Raw genomic sequence first — 5,334 nt, 5'->3', positions numbered from 1 at the left:
ATTTAATTAATTTTAATCTTACTCTGCTTAACTGTATATAAAATTATTTTTATTTCTCTGCATAATTCTTCTACCAATTTCTTTTTTATAGTCAGCTTTTGTCCTTTTAAAAAAAGACTTTATTATTCTGAAACACTAATCCTTACTTTAAGACAAAACTAATTCCCTTTCCATCAAAAACTTATCCCAGTATATCATACATTTTAATTCAATCAGAACATATCTTTGTTTAATTTTATACAGAGACATTTTGTTATTGATTTTTCTGTAGCTTTACTGATATATATTAGTATTCTAAATCTTTAAGAAAATTTTAATTCTGGTAAACACTAAAATTAAGTAATTATATTTGTTATGCCAGTATTCCTTACATTAATATTCATAAAAAAATTCAATCTAGTTTTTGGTTGAGCTGTATTTACTGGTAGCACAATTATTTTTAATATTTTACAAGACATAATTAGTGATTGTTGTAGATATGCTTAGTTCCTTTGTAATATAATGCAAAGCATAAATAAACTTATAATTCTAATTCTCATGCAAACTCTCACTGCCTTACACCACAAAAAAATCTTTTAAAAAACCCACAATGTTACATACCAGAACATTTCTCTGCTGATCCTCTGTATATTGACTCCTCTGGTCTTACCTTTTTCTCTCAGTTCCATAGCAATGCTTCCCAAGTGGCTGCTGGAGCAATTTAAATTGCCTCAGCATGACCAGAAGAAGCAGACAGTCTCAGGTGCATTTTCTGATAAGGTAAATCTTATCCTAAATGTGCACCATGATAAAAATGTGCAAGTGCCATGTTGGTCAGAGAGGCAGCTCAGGTACCCTATACCTCCTTAAGGGGCAGATTAGCCTCCACCTCACTCAGTTTAGTGGCTGACTCCTTCTAGTAATTCCTGCTTAAATCCATTGAATTTGTGAAACATCAAGCTAAACTGGAGCAACATATACCATGATTTCTAAAGAAGTCAAAACACAATTGGAAACTATAAACCTCAGAAAATGAAGTGTTAGAGTATTCAAATAACTCCCCACTAAAAATGGGCATATAAAAATGCTCCATGTCACAAATGAGTGGAGAAATGCAAATTAAAACCAATATGAGACATTACTTCACACCTGTCAGAAGGGCTTTCACTAACAAATCAATGAACAACCAGAGATGGTGAGGGTGTGGTGAAAGGGATCCCTCCAGCATTGCCTACATAAAACTTTTTATTTTCTGCTCCCCTTTTTAGACTTTTCAATTCCACTTTAGCATATATGGCAGCAGCACAGAAAGACTATAAACACATTGATGCACTGCTGAAATCTGGAAGACTTCCTTGGTCCTACCACATACCACATCCTGTGACATAAGTTTTCCTACTTTGTCTTTCTTTTTCTTTTTCTTCTTCTTTTTTTTTTTTTTTGCATAAGCCAGACAAACAAGAGAGGTAATTTAGTAAGTTTTTCCAGGTATATCCAGTTGAACTCTCAGCCAAATCCAATTCTTCATCAGCAAATGACCATTTTCTGATGCCACTACCACTTTAATAAATTTGGAAGCCCTGGTAATAAGAATTATCAGCAACTGATGCTGCTTTACTTTACTCACAATTTCTTTCACCAAGAGAACGTAAACACACAAACTTCTTCCACTATGCAGCACACTGTCCTGTTGCCCATCCAACTTCACTCACACCAATTCTTCATTCCCTGTGAATCATTCTCCATTCTCCATTCTGTCCTCAAATCTGACAAATTCTCCATTCCCTAAATATCTATTTTTATTTTATTTAAAGTCTGCCTTACACCCTTTCCCATTTATTTCTAGATGATCACCTCCCAAATCTTACACATAAACATCATAGGTTCAATCCTCTGCATTCCCAACCTCTTCAGAACATCATTCACAAGGGTCCAGTCATCCTTCCAAAGACATGCCACAACCATTTTCCTCTTTATCCCTGGTCTCTCCATCACCAACCTGTCATGAACAAAGCCCCACTCTCACCTCTGCTTTTATAACACTTTACCTGGCCCAGTCTCAGCACTTGTTTATAATTTTCTCCATGCCCACTCTGCACACTCTCATAGTTGCCACCAAACCTGACACTCCTCAAACATACTGCTCCTTTACCTGGCTGAGTTTCAATCACTTCCCAGTCTTGAGAATCTCAGGCTGGAATTTGCCACCACAATCCTTCCACTTTTCTTTCCCAAGCTCTTGTGGCACTCAAACCATTTCACAGAATCCCCCTTCTCACTTCTGCTGTCTCACTGCTGCCATGTTGAAAGAGTTCATCAGCATCAGCTGCAGTCAATCCTTTTATCCGTGCCTTCAGCAGTTAATAGGGTGGGAAGAAAATAAAATAAAACTCATGTATGTTGGGAGAATTAGATTTGATGGATGGTTCAACTGGTCCTTTTCTTTCTTTCTTTCTTTCTTTCTTTCTTTCTTTCTTTCTTTCTTTCTTTCTTTCTTTCTTTCTTTCTTTCTTTCTTTCTTTCTTTCTTTCTTTCTTTCTTTCTTCCTTTCCTTTCCTTTCCTTTCCTTTCTCTTTCTTTCTTTCTTTCTTTCTTTCTTTCTTTCTTTCTTTCTTTCTTTCTTTCTTTCTTCCTCTTATTTTATTTTATTTCTTTTGCTTTGCTTTTCTTCTTTTCTCTTAGAAAGAGGCAGTGAGGTGAAAACAGGGAACAACGTTAAGCTGTTTCTGTATATTCCCTTTCTGGGGATCAAACCAACAACCTCTGCAATTTTGTATGATGTTCTAGCCATTCCAGCTATTTGTCCAGTTCTTAATTATTTATTTTTATTGATTTTTTTATAGAGACAGAAAGAGAAAGGAAGAGTGAAAAGAGGGGTAAGCAAACTTTGTTGTGCTACTTAATCATTCATTAATTGGTTGCTTCCCCTTTATTGCCCTGACAGGAGATCAAACTGGCAAACTTCTAATTTCAGAACAATGCTTTAACCTACAGAGATGTGGGAAAAACTGGTGCATTAGGCTTGCTCCCTGGTTTCCTGACTGCAAGCACTTTGCACAATTATTGCACTAGCATGTGGAAAAAAGCCACGTCTGTGTCTATAAAAAGGTGTGGGTGGCTTTCCTCAGGGGTGATTTGGCTAGATTGCTTTTCTACCACTGTGAGGTTTGGTTTCCTGATTTCCTCAACTGTCACCACGAGGAGCAGTTTTCCTGATCCCTTCCCCTCCACTGAAAAAAGCAGAATTTTCTTTGTTTATTTGCTCTCCTGTCTCTGTAGGCCTCCAATAAATGGGTATGGCCTGACAGTTTTTGAGTCCACAGTTTCTCTACCATCTGCCTGAATTCAGTACGAACATGCTTGGCTTCAACCAACAGACTTACATTTGGCATAGTGGGCAAGATTTGGATCAGATCAGTATGTAGATGCCAACACCCTTATAGGGTGGGGTAGAGGAGTGGTTTTTGCTCTCTAGCATATAGGTCTCCATGGCTGTATTCTTGGGTGCCATCGGCTGGGTGCTTTTTACAGCCCTGGAAAAAGAAAATGAGAGCTCTGTGTGAGAGGCTGCCTGAGGTCAAAAACTCCAGTATGAGCTGCAGACTGGGTTCCAACAACAGCATGAGTCACTGGAGAAAGAGTTTCAGATTCAAAAAACTGCTAGTCCGGCTAGAGGCTGAGAACCACTGACGGCTTGAATTGGAATGAATGCTGAAGATGAGGGTTGATCTCTCTCAAGAGCTGCAGTGTGAGATGCAGGCTGAGCACCAAAGGTGCCTGGAAATGGAACTGGGCTGTTGCCTAAGAGTGCACGTGCTGAGCTACCTCCCTACTCTTCCACGCCACCAAGCACACCAGCTGCCCAAGAGCAGGGTCCTACCACTCCCCTTTATCACTGGGCGCTGGTTGTGCAACTAACTCCAGACTCCTCTGCAAACTGGTTCTTGCAGCATGACTTTGGCCGCCCAGCGGGGAGAGGTAGATCTCCCGCATTCCAGAGAGCAGGCCTTCACCTAAGGCCTGGGGTGTCTCTTCCACCCCCACACAGAGTTGGGGGCCCTAGAGCTGCCACTTAGGCCACTTGAAACTGGGCAAGCGAAGGAGGCCTAGGAACACATCCCTGCACAGCTGCCCAGGCAGCTGACACAGGCCCTTGTCCTCCCATCCCCAGCCATCCCCCAACCACACTTCTGCAAGTTGCTGTGTCACTGAGACCCCTGACCTTTGATCTAGTTTCCACTATCTGGGTGGGTGGGCACACCTTCAGCCCCTGGGAATAATTACACGGTGCTGAGAAAGCTCTCTTGGTAGCCCATGGGAAATGGTGGTGGCAGAAATAAAACAGATGTCAGCAGAGCTTGTGGGAGTGCCTAACAGGGGGCTTGGCATGCCCAGGCACATGGGCACAAAGCAGTGAGGAGACCTGGAGGCCAGGCATTTCTTCTTGGGCCACTGGAGGCGGCAGTCAGGCATCTATGGCCTTACCACCCTGAACACGCCTGATCTTGTCTGATCTCAAAAGCTAAGCAGGGTCAGGCCTGGTTAGTACCTGGATGGGAAACCGCCTGGTAATACCTGGTGCTGTAGGCTTTTGCCTCCTCCCAACCCCCCCTTTCTTTTGCCTCGGCCACAGGGTTGCGTACCCTACACACGCCTGGGGCACAGCACTTCAAGGTGGCCCTGGCCACTTCACAGAGCCTGGCAGTCCACTCAGGTGTTTTCTGGTCACCCATGAGCACCGGGCCTGAGCTGCTTCCTCCCCTCCTCTGCCCCATACTGCACATTAACTGCCTAGGAGTCGTATCCTGCCATTCCCCTCTATCCCTGGGTGCCTGGAGTGCAGCTAACTCCAGGTTTCTCTTCAAATCAGTTTGGTCTCTGAGGCAGCGACCTCAGCCGCCCAAGGGAAGCTGAGGCATAGGAAAGAAACCAGTGCCATGCAGAGCTTGTGCAAGTGCGAACAACACAGGGGGCCCAGACATGCCCACTCACATGAGGTGAGGAGCAGTGAGGAGACCTGGGGGCCAGGTGTTCCTTCTTTGGCCACTGGGAGGCAGCCGTCAGGGGTGTGTGGTCCTACCACCTTGAACGCGCCTGATCTCACATGATCTTGTGAAGGTACACAGGGGTGGGCCCTCTTAGTACCTGGATGGGAGACTGCCTGGTAATATGGGAGTGTTGCAGACTTTCATCTCCACCCATCATTTCTTTCTTTCTGGGTTTTTGTGTTTTTTGTTTTGTTTTGTTGTGTTTTTTTTTTTTGCCTTGGTCACAGGGTCATGTGCCGCCACACATGCTGGAGGCACAAGGAGAGAGCCACTGCATCCGAATGTGTCCAGCCTACTTGCAGCTGAG

General features: G+C 43.3%; 1 pseudogene; it reads left to right on the top strand.

The window, feature by feature from the left end:
* The first annotated feature begins 4,450 nt into the window (after positions 1-4,450).
* Positions 4,451-4,569, top strand: LOC136401805 (5S ribosomal RNA; annotated as a pseudogene).
* The last annotated feature ends 765 nt before the right edge of the window (positions 4,570-5,334 follow it).

The sequence above is a fragment of the Saccopteryx leptura genome, chromosome 3 (assembly GCF_036850995.1).
Source record: "Saccopteryx leptura isolate mSacLep1 chromosome 3, mSacLep1_pri_phased_curated, whole genome shotgun sequence".
Classification (NCBI taxonomy): domain Eukaryota; kingdom Metazoa; phylum Chordata; class Mammalia; order Chiroptera; family Emballonuridae; genus Saccopteryx; species Saccopteryx leptura.
This window is presented reverse-complemented; position numbering and strand designations above follow the sequence as displayed.